This window comes from Apus apus, chromosome 1 (assembly GCF_020740795.1).
Source record: "Apus apus isolate bApuApu2 chromosome 1, bApuApu2.pri.cur, whole genome shotgun sequence".
NCBI lineage: Eukaryota > Metazoa > Chordata > Aves > Apodiformes > Apodidae > Apus > Apus apus.
In genome coordinates, this window is record NC_067282.1 from 13431461 (window position 1) to 13450895 (window position 19435).

The 19435-nt window shown below is 35.7% G+C and overlaps 1 protein-coding gene across 3 annotated transcripts in view; it reads left to right on the forward strand.

Moving 5' to 3' along the window:
* The window catches only part of CNTN5 (contactin 5), a 628741-nt gene that overhangs the window by 397714 nt on the left and 211592 nt on the right, over nt 1-19435 (forward strand). The gene's annotated exons all lie outside the window — the stretch shown is intronic.

Below are 19435 nucleotides of genomic sequence, written 5' to 3' on the forward strand. Positions count from 1 at the left end.
AACTTGCTGATAGTAGAAGTAACTCGCAGTATAAATTGATGTCACCATACTGTAAACTCATAGCAACCTGTCAGAAGCTGATATCACATAATTTTTTGTAGCAAATCAGATCCAAAGTAAATGTAATAAAATATTTTAATTCTGATTTCAGTTTAATCATATTTAAGACATTGTCTTGAATTTGACCAGATAGTTCAGGTAATTTTTTTTTGAAGCAAATAATAGAATACTTTCATCCTGATATCTCAGGTGATAAAAAGTTTACACTGATTCCCAAAGTGCTAATAGTCTTTCCTTGTTTTAAGAAACTGAAATGTACTTTTTAGACACTTAGAAGGAAGATCTTTATAGCATAAAGGATGGTTTTATGATTTAAAACATAGTATTTCAGAGACTTCTTCATATCTAGGAAAACTTCTGCAGTGTAATCACAACCTTTCTGAAATAACTTGTGAGCGTTGAGCTCTAAAGATTTATATAGATAGATAGAGATGGACTGGACAAAGATTAGCTTACAGTACCCTGAAATAAACATAAGAATTTTACATCATGCTTGTACAATAGCATTTCCGTATTGTTGAAGAAGGACATTTTATAGTATTGATTGTTAACAACAGGGTGGTATGTCCCCAGTTATTTTCAGCAAGAGAGAAAATAAGGCATTGAAAAAGGTTTTTGAAAGGAAAGATACTAACCTTGAAGTAATTGAAGTAATGGGTGTCCTGCAATTTCACTGGGTTCTAATGGCTTGGAGGGTAATTTATAAGCCAAGGCATTTCTGATTATTAAATATTGAGGCACATACAATGGCATTGTTTCCCTTTTTTCACTGAAATCTGTGGATTCCAGAAGCTTAGAAATGTACCACTTTCATGGAAAAAAAAAATAAAAATTAAGTTCATGGACTTGCTTGATTGTATGGTTTGTACTGCTGTGAAAAATAGCTACATTTGCAGCTTGAAGACCTGTTCTTCTAATTAAAGAAAGAAATGACATAAAGCTCTAAAGGAAAAAAAAGAGGGACCATTAAACAAGGCCTCTGACAATGTCTTGAGGAAACATGTGCTGTGATGTGCCTATGCAAAATATCACAGAACTTGAAGAAGGAGAGCATGTTTATTACATCGGCTCAGTTTTCTCGCCATTGCATAGTCACCCAGTTGCTGTGGTTATTTTCATGTAGTTCAGCACTGGTGATGCATTGCAATTATAAATGTTTATGTACTATATAATTTGAAAATGTGTGCGTAATTAATATAGGACTTTGAAATACTTATATGATGTCTTTGGATTTGAAAGAAAGAGATAGAAAATTAACATTATTTAAGACATTTTTAGAGATAAAACATTTGAAATAGCCTCCTGTATCATTGGTTATCTTGATGGAGCAAAGCCAAAAGACCACTTATGTGCAGTTAAAGGTCTTCTCGAAATTTCAAACTGTCATAGCAAATATTTTTGAAGATTTAAACACAGGAAAAATTATCTTTTTTTATGTCCTTTAAATTTCTTCTGTTGTCTCATGCCCAAGGTCATCCTATTTTATACTATTTTAAGAAAGTAAGAAAAAAAAATAATTAAAAAAATGCCCTATGCTGTAAATAAAAACATTTTTTTCCAGGAATTTCTTTTGCCTTCGATAGTATTTTATGCAGAAAAACTGAGGGAAAAAAGATTAAACACTGACAAAATGTCAAGTAAGTCAGAATCCTTGATTGCAAAATTCATGTGGGTAAAGTTACATTTCAGAAGTTTTAGCAGGCTGTTAAAAAGATAAAAAGCTATCATTTTGCTACACCTTCAAATATCATGTATACTTCACAATCACAAAGAGGAGTTCATATACAAAGTTTGTTGTTTTCTTAACATGATTCTAATCAGTTAATTAAAATGTAAAGACATTAGAGGAATAATTACTAAATGCCTTCAGCCCATCCTGCCTCTAATGAATTTTGTACTTTTGGGTGTGGTTGGCTATACGGAAAAGTTATTGATATCTCAGACTTACCTTTAAAGACTATGCAGTGAAAGGAAATGGAAAAGGGAAAGCTAGTTATTCTAGCTTCAGGTTTTGCTGCATTAAGAGACAATATATGAAGGGAGGAAAAAAAAAAAAAAAAAAAAAAGCAGTCATTTCAAAAAGTTCTGCAAGCGGAAACACAGCTTTGTTGAAAAACTTTTAATTTTCAGGTGGGCAACATAAAAAATGCTTTGAGAATATGAAACCTAATCACAAAGTGTAAAAGTGTTATGAAGTAAGTTGCACACTAAACACACAAGTTAGATGGTTTGGTCTCTTGCCTCCTCTCATTTCTGTTAGAAATTTGTATTACCTATAGGGAGGGCTTAAAAATTAAACTTTAATATTATTTTCTCAGTTATGGCTACTTTTGGAATTTGTGCATGAGCTAAAATACAAGTGACTTGAATCTAAAGAGAAATTGAAAAAAAGTGCAGATTCCAAATTGACTATATCTACCTGCCTAAGATCAAACATCTGAACCACAATTTACCACATAAATGTTCAAGCCACTTGCATATATTTACTTTGCAATTCTGCAAATCCAACACTTTCTTTTGCTAAGAGAATCAGAAAGAGTTTTAAATCATAAGTTTGTATTTTTTCAGATAAACACGGTGAAAACTTAAGCTTTGAGTCAAATTAGATCTTTTTGGTTAGTTTCAACTTTGGATAACCAAGTTATTTGAATTTTAGTTACAGTGATACTTACTTTCTTGCTTATAGAAACATTCATCTTATACAACTAAGTTCAATGGTGTTAGGTGCTAAGAACTTTCGCCCTAGTCCAAAAGGTATTTAATCTTAAAATATTTGCATAATATTTTTGAAACTGATTGGATTATGTACATGCTTAAAATTAAGCACATGCTTAAACTCTTTGTTGCTGTTAAACATGAGATTCTAAAGTAAGAGTTGTATGGATTTGTTACCATAGTGTCATCATGACAGACACATAATAGGTTTAATTAAGTCTTCTGCTACTCATTTCTTGATCTTTTCTTTCGTAAAGTGAATAAATAGCTTAGAAGAATAGACTTCATGCCTTAAAAACAGCAGAACTCATTAAAACTCCTTTTATCTGTGAGTTCGCAAAGATTTCCTGTTGGAAAAGATAGATCTGACTTCATCATTATGGCTATGGTGAATCATTGATGAAGGCCTTAGACTTTGCTTTACATAGGTGAATTTTTCATCCAAGTCTGAAAGCAAGGCTGGAGAAATAAATAAGAACAACACTTGAGAGGTCGCCTAAGACTCTGAAGACATCATTTACTCTTTCTGACAGAATGACAAACTGAATTAATATTTATACATTGTTCAAATTTCAAATAAACTACTAATGAATATTTCCAGACAGTAAATCTTATGGAAGTTCAAATATATTCAGGAGCTATACCCACTGAAAATTTCAGGAAAAAAAATACACACCTTTTTTCCTGGAACTTTCCTTGAACACAAAACATACAGCATGTCTTCAGAAGTGGTGTCCTAACCTTATCTATGGTGATTTGTCTATAATAGCATAACTGTACCTAAGAGCTCTGGTAGACTTGCTATGTTAATTTCCACCCCTTTAATTCTGCTTTTGAAGCTGTCTAAGAGTTGTAGTAAATTTCTGTTTTCCATTGCTACATTAGCATTAAAAAACTAACTGCCTTGCCCTTGTATTAGACCACTTTAAAAAGCAGAAAAAACCCTCAGTTTTTTCCAATCTACGAAAGAAAATGTTTTCTTTGCTTGAAGACAAGAGGAGAGTGGAGTAATTATTTTATCTTCTCTCTGTTACCTTGAATCAGTATCTTATCAGTTTCAAAAGGGGTTCTGTGTCTATGCTAGTAAATTAAACATTCCTTTACACTGAGAACAAATCAAATTGAAAGGTTCACATCCATACTCCTAAACTCTTTTATCTTCCAAGACACAGAGTACCTCTAAACTGTCTTTTGGGAACAGCTCCTAGTCACCGCTCCTAACACTCAAAATATGACAAGAATCATTTTGGAGAAGTCTGTGATCCCACCAGAGAATACCATGGACATTTCTAGTGCTGTGACTGTGACAAATGTCCAGTGCTTTTTCTACTTTCCATTATACTAGTATAGACAAAGCCTGATTATCTTGAATCAAGAGTCTTCAGCATACCAGGGGAATTGCATACAGTGTATCTTCAAGAGTCAGCCATGTCATTGTTGTATTTATGACTTTTACTATGTGAATAAAATTAAGAAATATTTTAATGCTAAAAAGCACTACACAAAGCTATTCAAATTTTAGTGTAGTCTGTGTCCATAATTTCTTAATCCTCAGTCTTCATCTTGATGTTTCAGTTGTAAAATACTTGGAATAGACATCTTAAGATAGACTTTACATCTGAAGAATCCCAGCTACACTTGAAATCTTTTTGTGGGATGACATTCAGGAAGATGAGAAGACCGTACCAACCAGCACTATGTTCCAGAGATATTCAGCGAGGCAAAAGTATTAGACTTTCCTTATTCTCCTGAAAGCTTATTGCTCTGTGTGTGTCCTTAAAACCAACTAGCTAATTCCTTCACTTCATTTGACTTTTCTGTGGTGAAATCTCACATTACCTCAGCCTGAGGGGGGCATTTTAACAAAGCTGAAAGCCAAAACTAGTTCTAAAGTAGCAACTCAGAAGCATTTATTCTTTTGTGTGCTGGTATTAGAACGACAGCAGCTTGAAAAAGTTGAGATCAGATCTGTAATCACTGGTTAAGCATCAATACAGTGTAAATTTGATTCTCATAGGTCACTAGCTTCAGAAGAGAGTATCAATTCTTGATGTACTCCATTGAGCAACATTTATTATCTCATTCCATTTGAACTTCACATATGCGTAACTCCAACCTCTTTGATCCTTGTATCCATCAAACACCAAAAAACTTATTATTATTTCAAAGTATTCAAATGGAAAGGAGATTTATTAATCTTGTCAAGTTCATTTATTGCTACATAAGTTTTGATGCTAAAAAAGTATTCTGAGGTTTAAGTTCTGCTCAATCTTTAACTCTGAAAAAGTACTTTGAACAATACATTTTATATTTTGTGTTCTATAGAAGCTTTAATAGAAATCAGTCATGTAGGGAGACAGTTTGAAAGGTAATTACAGAAATCATTTAAAAATGCATAGTAGCTCCACTGACTTCTCATTTTAACATTGTTCATTTCTCTGTAGGACTGGAAGGCTGATGTTTAACCTGCCTATAACCTACTTACCTATCTTTCACAGTCTAATGTATCATGCTAATGAATCATTAGTCTTGCCATTTAAATATAGATGACAATAATTAATAGTATCATTACTAAATAGGAGAATTTTTAGAAGGCTGAAGTGAGAATTTTGTGCCAAGACCAGACAACACTTTCTAAATTTCCTTTGCAAATGCTAACTCATATTGACTTTTGGCAATTATTATGTAATCTCTCTACTTACAGCCTTCCAGTTGTTGAAGACTGGGGAGACCAGTGCTCTACCTTCTTTTAAATTAAAAATGTAGTCTGACTTGAAAATTCTTGCATTGCATTTGTAGTGCTACCACATCATTCCTGCCCTCGGGCTGCTCCCTCTGTAATGCTGACACAGCTGTAATTGTGGTTTTCTTGAGAAGATCAGACTCTTGACCTGGTTGAGAAATAAATGTGTATGACAGGTTATTCTTCTGTTCATAAATGCAGATACACATGTCATAGCACGAGGGACAGAGAAGCACAAGGCTGGGAAGGAAGAAGAGGGAAGTGGACAGGGCATTTAAACTGACCTACTCAGCCACAGTGCTGAATACAAAAGCAGTGGAATCACTTTAGAGAATGCTTTTAGAACTTAGAGTGGAAGCCTTCTTGAAAAGAGTTGAATTCTAGCTGAGTTAATCACACTACAGCTGAGGTATTAAGAAAAGCCTATAATGAATGAAGGAGATAGATCATAAAAGAAAAATACATCTGGAAGGTTGTGAAACACATGGTTAAAAATGAGAATTATCAGAAGTTGAGTTTCTGACAAAGGAAATTAAAAAAAAATAAAGATAAGTTTTTTACTTAGCTTAAAAAAAATAATAAAGTTAACAAGAAAAGAAAGACATATGATGGGATAGAATTAAAGTTAATCTACATATCATCCTAAATTCAATAGTTGCCATTCTTTGGTTGTCCTTAAGGACAGAATAGCTTATACAGCTGATTCCATATGAAGCATGAGATACCAGAAACAGAAAGATATGCTATTCAGTTTGAGGATGAAGGAAGAAGCCAAGAATGGTAAAAGTCCATAAAACATACTAGATGATAAAAGCTGAGGCTCCTACAACATCCATGAGCTTTAGTAAAAAAGCTTAGTTCTTCAGTGATATATTTTCAGAAGAGCGTGCAGTTCCAGGACCAATTTTTCCTTTCTTGATATTTTCACTAGTGTTCAGAGTATAATGCAAAAAAGATGGGAAGCACTGTCAACATAGAAGTTCTATTCTCAACTTTAATAATTATGCATTTATAATGTCTTGCACTCAGAGTGGCAAACATCATAATATCACAGTCATTCTGCATTGCATTTCTCGTAATTATCTTGAGGATAAAATCAAAACAAGCATCAAGAATAATTTCTCACTGGTGACAATGCATCAAAAGCACATCAAAAGCATCCTCTGATGAGCACCATGTGATGCTAATGTCAATCAATGTCAAGACAACCATGTGATGATGATAGCCAAGCCCCCAAACACGATAAATTCAGTCAGATTGTGTAGATCAGCACACCAGGGCCCAGAAGTTCCTAATTTCTTCTGTACTGGTATTAAAAGCCATATACCAGAAACTGATTTAATAGAACATAGAGAACATAGTACGTATCTAGTAAGGAGAAAATCCTCTCTAGAAAACATAATGTAAACTGTCTCCACACACAAGCACACATACAGCTAAACAATAAAAAACCCCAAACAAACGGTTTAATTTGGTTTCAACCCTGTATCTCATCAGGCATGGAAATATGCAAAAATGCCCTCAGGATTCAATAAATATGTAAATCCTGAGCCCACCCACCTACCCACTCCATACAACACACTAATTAAAGGATAATGCATTAAGTCAGAAACTTATATACTGTGTGTCTAACTACACATTATATATTGCATTGAATTTTACTGGAGTTGTAAGGTCAAACATCCAAGCTATGAGATAGGAGATTTATTGCTGTCTGTGCAGTCTGAATTTTGCCTTGTAAGCAAGAGTCCTACAATATACATTTGTCATACAATCACTTTTTTGTTTGTATTTGTCACTAGACCTCCTAGACTCTTCCAGGTCACAGAACAATTGCTGCTCACTTACCAACCAGTGTTCTATTTTCTACTCCTCAGTGTGCAGCCCCCCCCACCATCACTAATTCAGACTATTCAAAACGTACTCTGAAGACAAAATTACTTCCCTCAGAAGCTTTTTATGGTGCTCATCATTATAGCATCCAAGTGCTTCATGAACATTAATACATTTATTTTTACAATGTCCCTGTGAAATGAGTAGTTATTACTATCTCCTTTTTATCAATGGAAAACTAAGACGTGAGAGATTAATGTAAAGTATCCAGTAAATTGGGGAGCTGTATGTGAGCTCATGAGGACATGCTTTTCCCAAGTGCTTAGCAGAACCAGAATTGATCACTTTCCTATTCATAATTCTGACCGATCTTTTTCTCAGCCTTTCTATCAGACATATGTCAATCCTGCATCTGGGTTCTGATCTCTCTCCTACAATCGATTAAGCCTCTGATTCCATTTGTAGTTTTCTTACTTAATTAAAGCATGTATTTGACTAAAAAGAATGATAACATCTTTCTAGCTTTCTTTTAGTCTCCTTGTGCTCATTTTGTTTCATTGCCTGCTGTTCCTTGATCTCACATTTTCCACTTCCAGACTCCTAAGCCCAGTTTCCTTCCCTGTCCTTACTCATAACTTCTATAGCCTGCTTTTTCAATCAATTACCTTCAACATCCTTCAGAGAGTAAGAGAAGATTTAGTTATTTTTTAACTAAACCTGGGAGTAACTAAACATGATCTTCTAATGGAAAATGTTGACCATCTTAATAATTTTTAATCAGAAAAATTCTATAGGTCTTCAGGCTAAATAACTTTAATTGCTACTCCATTGGCTCTCATAAGCAAAGTGAGTCAAGACTTTCAATGTTCAACTGTTATAGTATGTTTCAAGTAGGAAAATAGGAAGTTCTACTGGTAGTTCAGGAACTGACACTTTCTCTTCTTAATTTTTAAATCATTACTGCAGAACACACTATGTTGAAGCAGATGTTCCTTGTATAAATTTCTGCCTCGAAAGGGATTTCTACTGAAATACTTTACATTTCTCAATTTTGGTTTTTTTGCTATGAGGTCTCAACCATCTCCATCATCCCTCATTATTGAACTATGACCTGTGTTTTGGTTGGTGATTGCAAGATTTTGAGATTTTAAGATTTTCAGTCACATCCTCTGAATTGCACTGTCATTTTGCTGTGCTACTGTCTTTTCTGTTTCCTGTCCTTGTCTCCTATGGTTCTTTACGCTTTACAAATGAAAGGTCACTGCTCCATTTAAATTGGAACAGAAGAAGTACAGAAAATCTTATTTTTTTATCATCACGAGACATGACAAACCACAAATATAGAAAAGAACTCTTTTAAGATGTTTGTTTGTTTCGCTGCTGGTTATATAAAGTCTGGTAATGTGTACTAATGAGATATTAAGAAGTGGATCTTCTTTTGATTTTTAATTAACTTTTAAAACTGTTATTAGCTCATTGAAATAATATCTGCTAAAAAAGGTGGAAGCATCATAGTTAAAATCTGTAACTGAATGTAGGAGTTAAACTGGAACATTAGTAAGAAAATCGTAGCTAGTTGAACAGAAGCTACCAAATATACTCGAGATTGCCTTGAAGCAATCTCAGCAGAGGAGTCAATCCTTTAAGTACTTTATCTTGCAAATCCTATCACCATCAGTTCACTCTGGGTCACTGGGAACATATTCAGGATGAAGAACTTTGCTTAATATTTTGGTCAGAGCTCTCTAAAATGTAGAGAGGTGTGTACTATATGAACAAAGGATATTTAGAAACTGGGATACTAGTTTCACAGGAGAATTAAGTACTTCACTTTTTTTTAGTATAAAATTGATCTTTTTTATAATTTCTTTCAAAATATAATTCCAAAGCAATATGTTTGGATTCAACAAAACATAATGTTTTAATGATGTAAAAAAGTTTAGTATACCTTGGTTAAAAAAAATCTGGATTAGTCAACATGGATTCGCCAAGAGGAAATCATGCTTGACCAGTCTGATAGTCTTCTATGATGGCATGACTAGCTGGGTAGATGAGGGAAGAACAGTGGATGTTATCTACCTCAACTTCAGCAAGGCTTGTGACACTGTCTCCTGTAACATCCTTATAGGTAAACTTAGGAAGTGTAGATTATATGAGTGGACAGTGAGATGGATGAAGAACTGGCTAAATGGCAGACCTCAGAGGGTTGTGATCAGTGATGTCCAGGTGGAGGCTTGTAGCCAGTGGTGTTCCCCAGGGATCAGTACTGGGTCCAGTCTTGTTCAACATATTTATCAATGACCTGGATGAGGGGACAGAGTGTATCCTTAGCAAGTTCACTGATGATACAAAACTGGGAGGAGTGACTGACACACCAGAGGACTGTGCTGCCATCCAGGAAGACCTGGACAGGCTGGAGTGTTAGGCAGAGAGGAACCTAATGAAGTTCAACAAAGGCAAATGTAGGGTCTTACACCTGTAGAGGAATAACCCCATGCACCGGTACAGCTTAGTGAACAAGGATCTGAGAGTCCTTGTGGACAACAAGTTAACCAGGAGCCAACAATGTGCCCTTGTGTCCAAGAAGGCCAATGATATCCTGGGGTGCATTAGGAAGAGTCTGGACAGCAGTTCAAGGGAGGTTCTCCTCCCCTTCTGCTCTGCTTTAGTGAGACCACATCTGGAGTGTTGGGTCCAGTTCTGGGCTCCCCAGTTCAAGAGGGACAGGAATTTACTTAAGAAAGTTCAGTTAAGAACTATAAAGATGATAAGGGGATGGAAGTGTCTCTCCTATGAGGTAAGGCTGAGGCCTAGGTCTGTTTAGCCTGGAGAAGAGCAGACTGAGTGGGGAGCTTATCAGTGATTACAAATATCTAAAGGGTGAGTGTCAGGAAGATAGGGCCAGACTCTTTTCAGTGGAGCCCAGTGACAGGACAAGGGGCAGTGGACACAAACTGTAACACAGAAAGGTCCATCTGAACATGAGGAAAAAATTCTTACTTCTAGGGTAACAGAGCACTTGAACAGGCTTCCGAGAGAGGTCTTGGGGTCTCCTTGTCTGGACATTTTCAAAACCCACCTGAACATGATCCTGTGTGACCTGGTATAGGTGAACTTGCTTTAGCAAGTGGGTTGAACTAGATGATCTCCACTTCCCATCATTCTGTGATTCTGTGAACATTTATTATAGTGAAGTAAAATAATTTTTACCACATTATTCTGAGCACTTTAAGTTTAGCTTTCTGTTATACTAAAAATATTATGTGCAATTTGTATTTATATGTAGTATGTACTTAAGACATGGAAAACAGTGATTCAGCACTGCAAAAAAAACCAAAACACTCTAAATAACTATTTTTATGCATAAGACGGTTCTTACAAAATATTTCTGTAGTGATAAATTTGTAAAATTACAAAAACACCTACAATACCAAGATTGAAATGTCATTATAATGATCATAGAATCATGTAATAGACTCATAGAATGGTTTGAGTTGGAGACTACTTTCTTTTTTTTCTGAAATCTATATTACTTTGAAGTGAAATTCTGGTATTCCATTGTTGAAATGCAATTCTAGGAAAATAATCTGATGAGGATGGTAATGCCACAGATGAAATTTAGTGCAATTGCCACTGTGGCAGTGCTATTGTGTCTAAAATCCCTCCCTTTCTCCCATCCCAAGCTCTTCCATATAGCTTCTCCTTAAAGTACCTGATCCAGACCCAGTAAAGCATCCTTTTTCAGTGCACCTACCTGATACCAAAGACATGCACATTCTGCCTAGTCACCAAGACCTAAAGTGAGGCTTATTCGCAGCTCAGCTTACCTTTATTTGCTGTCATTTCATATATGCTCCTAAATATATGACCATAGCATAAATACATATTTTTCCCCAGGTAAAATATTTGCATAAAAGACTGGATTAAGAGATACTAAAGGTGAAAGAGAATAGAAAAACTATCCAGACCTAAAATCTGTGGATTCTCTGACTGTTTTAAGTAAATTTTGTATCACACCAATAATATGAAAGATACATGATTTACAAAAACTTTTAAGAAAGACAGTAAAATAGCATATAAAATTATTCCCACATAATCTGGGAGCAAACTCAACTAAGTATTTTTAAGTGACAGATCTATAAATGTGGGATTTTTTTTTCAAATTTGAAGGAAAGGGAATGTTTACTTTTATTGAATAATAGGAACCTTACCTGATTTTTAAAAAATATTGACTGAAATAAATTTAAATAAAATAAAACTGGAACTTGGGCTCAATGATCCTTATGGGTATCTTCGAACTTGAGATACTCTATGACCCTATAAACTGAGGTAATAAAAATACTGAAAATTACGTGTTTTGAAGCCTTCCTAAAATGATATCATACAATTATAGAATGGTTTGGGTTGGAAGTGACTGTAAAGATTATCTTGTTCCAACTCTCCTACATGGGCAGAGAGACCTCCCACTACACCAGGTTGCTCAAAGCCCCATCCAACCTGGCCTTGAACACTTCCAGGGATGGAGCAGCCAGAGATTCCCTGGGCAACCTGTTCCAGTTCGTCACCATTCTCATAATGAAGAATTTCTCCCTAATATCTAATCTAAATCTGCCCTCTTTCAATTTAAAAGCATTACCCCTCATCCTATCACTACACTCCCCATCTTTTCTGTAGGCCTTCTATCATTCATTTTCAAAACATTCATATATTATTCTCATGCAACATAGAGTTTGTGCAAGAAGTTACATGGTATACAGACAAAGATGGAGAGACCCCTATCAGACAGATTTTTTTTTTTAAGTGCTTGTGTTTTTCTAGGTAATACACTTAGACACATTCCAGTGCCTAAAGTTCCTCATCTAATTTTTTTAGGAGACATTCTGTTTGAAAGTAATAATGGATCATCACACCCGTTGTTTTGTGCAGTCAATAAATTGTTCACAACTTTATCTAATAAGCTTGCTTTGCAGTTTTTTCACTTCCTAAAAAAATGTTTGGAGATCAGTAAAATACCTCATGGTTTCTGTTTTTAAAAAGACAAGCTTTCCAGATGATTTACAAAGAATTCTTGTCTTCAATTTTATACATTTAGAGCCTAGCACTCTTTAACAGTATATTGTAATGAAGGCAGTGTTGTATAGTTAATCAGTTAATCAGGGCTGCCAAGTTTTATTCCTTTTTAAATTTTATTTTAATGTTATTGAGTATCCCAAAATATTAAGGCCTTTCTAGTACATTGCATATATGTTCTTGTTTATTTCTGTCTCTGATAATGAAAAACAGTCAGAGCAAGTAAATCAGTCACTGATGTAAAAATGCAATCCAAATGCTTTCTAAGAGCAAGAAATGCTGTTCATGATGTAGAAGCTGAAAAATCTGAAAATAATGTCTGTCATATAGTTCCATCCTTTTGCTATTAATGGGCTTAAAATGCTTTCACCTACTTTAGGAGATAATGTTTCCAGGTTGTAATTATGATTTATATCTTTTAAACAAAGACTAATGATATATCTGTTGCTGCTATGAAAATGCATGCAAACTAGGTCAGTGCTACAATATGATGGAAGATAAGTCTTCATTTTGTAAATGCTTCACATTCCAGGGGATTCTGCTTCTGTTTTTTGCTCAAATCTAACCTCCTGAGATGAAATATTTATACAGGAATTAGTTCAGGCAATTGGGCTTTTTTTTGACAATTTGGATCATCTCTTGGGGAATTCACAATTTGAGGCATGCAAACTCATGTGAGGTTTTGATACACTGCTCATTGAGAGCACCACGATATTGGCACATGTGGACTGACACGATAACAATCATAGAATCATAGAATTATTTTGGTTGGAAAAGACCTTTAAGTTCATAAAGTCCAACTGTTAACCTAGCACTGTCATGTCCAGCCGTATACTATATCTCTAAGCACCACATCTGTGCCTCTTTTAAATACCTCTGGGGATGGTGACTCAACCACTTCCTGGGCAGCCTGTTGCAGTGCCTGACATCCTTTCCAGTGAAGAAATTGTTCCTAATATCCAAACTAAACCTCCCCTGCCACAGCGTGATTGCAGCACTCCAGCTGTGTGAGTCATCCCACCATGATGGCAACTATATCATAGTTTTATGGCAAAATGGCTTCCAGCTCCTGTTGTTTGTTGCCCATGCTGCATGCCTCGGTGTAGATGCACTGCACTTGGGTTATTGATCCCACCACCTTTCTGAGGTGAGAAGCCCTAATTCCTACATGCTAATTTTCAGGCTCTTCCATGGTTTCTAACCCATCGATAACCCTTGTGTCTTTGCTGCTGCATGGCTCTCCATCTCCTGTCACCACTGAAACAGCAGACCAAAGGACCTCACTAAGCACAGCAGTCCACAAATGTTGGCTTGCTGTCCTCAGGTTTATCTCTAGTATTATCTATTGTCCCCTTCTCCCTTCTAATCTAGTTTAAAGCTCTGTCGATGACCCTTTCTAACTCTTATGTTAAAATCCTTTTCCCTTCTTAAGACACACTTACCCTGTCTATCATCAGACAATGTCATAGACTAGTTGGGAAGCACATTCTCATAAATCAGTGAGGGTCAAACAGTAGTATTGGACTTTGATCCTGAACTGGAAAAAAAATAATAAAATTGCTGTAGAACTTAAGCAGGAGAAAAAAGATATCACAGAAATTGTTTTCCATTAGTAACTTTTTGATAAAGCTTTTCCAAGTATCCTCTCACTGTGGTTATCTGTACATCCATATTCTCTTAATTTCTTTTTTTTTTCTTCTTTTAAGTCATTTGCTGACACAAATTCTTGGGAATACTAAGGTATAAATGAATAAGCAGGTGGAGATTTAAACCCAGTTAATTTGTATATTAAAGACATTTCACTCTCTTCAGTAATAATCATTGTCTCTGTGTAATGGAGACAGCTGAAGCTAGTGACATTGATTTTTAAGATGGAAGCCAAGAGTCAGGTAACATCTTGAAACTTGGTTCCCAAACTATATAATTAGTGAACGTCTTGCATCTCAGTATGATCTATGTTGTCATGTCCATGGGACATGCAGTCTACAGTTAGCATTCGTGAGTTGTTTTGTCATTAGAAGAGTCTCATTTGCTGACTTCATATAAGTTATCTGAGAGGCACATCAGTTTGTGAATAAACACTCAGTCTGGGAAAGTTTTATGTGATATCATACCTTAAACTAAGTTTGAAGTAATTACAAGAATGGTATTTATCTATATTTTATAGACATAGTTTACAAGTAAAGTACCTACAGGAAGCAACATTCACTGTTTCTACCTCTCTGATATAACACAAATTGCCAAAAGCAGAAATACTTTCCTTACATTAAGCACAGACATTTTGAAAAAGGGCTATAATAAAAGGTTTACAAGTTTCAGAGTTTGAATTATAATGGCTGCACAGACAATGTTTCTGCTTCAACTTTTTAAATTACTGCTTGAAATGGAAATGCATTTAGGCACTTAAGGTTTGATTTATAAAACTGCTATTTACTTTTATGCAGGTTCTTTGCATAGTTTACTTGGTAAAAGTAGAACACTTTTCATTTACATATATTATAATTTTCTATTCCTTTTTCATGGAAATTCTTGTGGATGTTGCCTCATCATTCTCATTTCAAGAATACACAGTAAGTCAAAAAGGGGTTGAAGATGTGAAAGAACTATGACATTCTCAGCCCCAATAAGCAGATTGCACTGCAATACACTGTATTTAAAGAAAAATATTGCAAACTTTTTACAATTAAGTGCAGAAGCTAGAGTTGCTTGGAGGAATGTCAGACTGGAAGAAGAATCCCAGATTTCTCCAGTGTGTTTCGTCTGATCTGGTACTTCCAGTTTATTCACACATAACTTCTTGTTAGGTGATTCTTCTGTCTTCTCTGTATACATTGTTACACAAAATAGTAAAGTACATACAACGGTTTCTACAGTAGGTAAGGGGGGCTGGGATCCAGGCAGGAGTGGCAGGTGGACAGAGGGCCTGTGCTGGTGCTTAAAGGATGGGAAAATGTGTCCCTGAGAACCTGGAGAATGTTCCATGTGTGCCTGCACTAGTGAAACACTGTCTCTACCAGCTGAAGGGAGGAGGAGGATACTTGCCTGTGTTTGTTTTAAATGAGTCCTGTGTGTAAGTGCTGTTGAAGGCACTGCCTTGTGTGTACCAGGCTGTGTGGCCAGTCCTAGCTGTGTCTGTGTCCTATGTGCATCTGGGCACCAGACTGGGCTCCAGCAGCGAGGCACAAAGATCCTGGGCTGGAGTGTCTATAGGATAAGGCAACATTCTTAGCATTCTTAATATATTTTTTTTCTTCTATTTTTGCATAAGAAGAAGATTTAAGCTTTTAACTACTGAGACTGAGAGGTTAAGTAATAATTTGAGCAGAAGTCATGTAAATTAATTGTTATGACAGCTCTCATATGAGCACAATAGTCTTTAGATGTACCTTAGCTTTGCAAATATGGAAAAAGATGCTGGAGTAATCAAGGAGGAAGTCACACCATGCTTGCTATGTCAAGTTGATGGATAACTATTGATCAATATTTTCCGCTGAGTTATTTGCTCTCACAGTCCACAGAATAGAAACACTTTGGCTGTGGGACACTTTGCACATGCTCTGTGTATGTAAACCAAGGAATGTGGCTTACTGTAGAGAAGCCTCTGCTGACTCTACAGGTCTTTTCCGCTTGCTAGATCACTTTCTTTGACCAGATATCCTTAAAGGAGCAGACACTCTCCTTCCAATGTCCTTAAAAATAACACTAGAGTTAAAAAAGTTGCATAATTTCTTCACCACATTATTATTCTTTTCCATCACTTTTGTCATTCTTTCTATTCAAATTCAGAAGCACCAGAAAATATTAAAGGAAGCTTGAGGCAAAAAATATTTCTAATAACCCAAATTAACAACAAAAGCACTATTCTTATATACTTTTCAGCTGTTCATTCTTCCAAGCAGTGTCAGTTCTTACTGCTCTTTTCCCTAAGTATTAAATAAATATAGCAGTATTGGGAGCATTAAAGTAACACTAGGCAATCTCCTAATGTATTTTGCAATATTTTTCCTTTCATCCTGAACTCCATGCATTGTTGTCATAACCATCATGAGAAAGCAAGCTCTGCTAGTCATAAGGAGTGTGAACCCTCATTCCATTTGCATGAATTTGCACAACTTAATATTCCTTGGATTTATGTCAGTGGATTAATTTTCCCTGATCTTGAGCTTCGTATCTCACAATTTCCTCCTTAAAAGAACACAAGTAGCTGATAATTCACCTCTCTGTAGTAACCAGAGCACATGTATAATTTTTTCTCTTCCCTAAGGCTCCTCAAAGTCTGAACTCAGATTTTTCAGACTGTCTGTAACAGATATTTGTGCAAATGTGTAACATCACTTTTACAGCTATGTTATATAATTTTTAGATAGCCTAAAATTACTAGTTTACTTCCTTTCTTTTCTGTCGTATTGTAGTCAATTTCTGGATGTCCAAGTTTGCACTCTGATTACTGTGAACAGCAAGCAATCCTGTTGAAATCATTATCTCTTATCAAGTGAATAGATGTCAGAAAAGCCATATGTATGCATACATGTATATTTAAAATACAATTATATGCTTTATATTTATCTAGATGATAAATATGAATGCATAGAGACATACATATATATGCATATCTACATCTAATATATATATTTGATTTCTGAGTCAGTCATCATTCCAAGGCATTTGTACTTAATACTGCTCCACAAAGGACTGGTTTACTTGACATCCCTTTATGCTATTGAGTGTTTCTGCTCCATCTGTTGGACTGTACTTGCCCAAGGTTCTATAAAGCACCAGCTGATCCAGATAATAGGGGCAGATTCCAAGGCTGAGAAACACATTAAGATCTTTGGCAGAAGAATGTGTAATGTGACAAAGATCTGAATCACAGGATGTGCAAAGCCTTGCAACAGTCATTGGTTACTCTTAGTCTCCAAATTTGCTTTTGTGAACTTAAATTACTTGTCCTGCTCAAGAAATTAATAGGGGAAACTCATTAGTAATTGTTTACAGCTGCATCTTGAGGTCACTCTGAACTTCCAAGGGACTGGTTCCTCCTACACAAGTTTGACCTTAAACTTCTTTACTGCCAGAAAACAAATCCTTGACTTCTTTAGAATCTAGACTTACAAACAGATATAAAATGTTGAATTTAATCGACTGTCCACTACCAGGTTCAGCTAGATGAGTTAAAAAGCTGAAATTTTTATGAAGATCTTAGTGAGAATAATATGAAGTGTCCCAAGTGTTAGTAGGTGCAAGATCGTTTTCGATTCCCATGAAAGCAATACAAAGAAATATCCACCTATTCCAGCCAAGCAGCAATCTGCTTACTCTTCCTGTCATCACAACTGCTTTTCTGATGTAGGAAAACTATAGACATTATTAAGGAACTGGACTGACACATACCTTCTGCCTTGTTCCATGAAGTTGACATCCTGTGAATGGAGCACGGATCTTCCCATGGAGTTAAATTACTCCCATAGAGCTCCTTTGGATTTGGAGAGAAAAAAAATATATAATTCACAAGACAAAACAGATTATAAATTTTCAGCAGCAGCTTATTTTCTTTTCTCTGTCTAGCTGTAGTATTTCCCATCTGAAACTTAGCAGGGTTAGGATTTTTGAGCTCCTTTGTTTAACAGGATGAAAGTGATCTTTTATTATTGACACCCTTTAGCTTTAGGGTGGTAGAAGCTTTCCTGGGATAATGTTCTTTGGTGTTCCTTTTTGCTCCTTCATCATTCACCCTATGGATCAGCTACCATGTCTTTCTTTGGCCATGACACTTCTCATCTAAGGCAATGACTATTTGGAGTTGTTCCAGCTTCCATTTTATTGGTGCTCATAATAAAAAATCAAGGGTATTCTTTCCATACTAATACTATGAAGATTCCTGATCTTTCTCTCCACCTTGTCACTTCTGGGCCCACCTACCTCTCTACCTTCTGCAGCCTGCAGGTTAAAAAGGATGTTGATGAATAGGAGAGGATTTGGAGGACTGAGTAGAAAACAAGAATTTGTTCTAAAATAGTGGAGTTAATCTTGTTTAGCTCTTCAAAGGAAGGCTAGTGATGCACTAATACATACAATCACAAGGGCCTCTGCAATATAGTAGATGAAACAGTAACAAAGTAGCATTTGAAACTCAAAGAGTTTCTAGGAGGGAGGAGAGGGAAAAAGCTGCAGCTTCACAAGGGAAAAAAATACCACTGGAAGAACTTGGCTAGGAAAGTAGGGCAAGTCTTTCTGTTTCTTTCTTTCTTTGTTTGTTTCTTTTTCTTGGAAGAGATGTCTATTTTAAAGAGCATTTAGAGAAATCCAAGAGTTCATGTTGCACAGGAGTCACACTAGATGACGGCAGTGGCCTTTTCTGTATTTATCACTTCTTAATGTACCTAGAGATGTTTAAAAATTGCATTCAGTATTTTTTACTCTCTTGCAATTTCTGTTGGGAGCCACATGGCAGTTACTCACTTGCTGAACAATAGCTGAAAACAGTTAAGGTAAAACTTTCACAAATGGTGAAACTTCATTAGGAGCACTCATGACAACTTGATTTATTGGTGTAACTCAGGGTAGGTAGTTTGATTAGCTGCTGGACTTTGACATACCATCTTTTTATTCATAGGATCTCTGAAATATACTTTCCCACATTTTCTTTTCTCCAGTCAGCTATATATGAGATGCCTGGTTTGTTCTATGTGACAATCATTGTTCTAACCTTATCATGTCTAAACACAGAAAACAAACTCAGACATATAGACATGAACTAAGTGATGATTAATGTAACCAAATATATATATATACCTGTATATAAATGTATTTTTTAAAATTTAACCAATGTTTTAGTTCTAAATTGTCTGGCCCCAAGAGGTGTTTTGCTAACTCTACTCTTCTGGCAGAGACCTTCCTTGGAGAGATTAAAAGATAGGACAGCCTGATCAAAGCCGGACCTTCCTCTAGCAGAGGGTTGTAGTGATCTCCAGAGGTACCTTCCAGCCTGAATTATTTTATGACAAGTTTATGGAC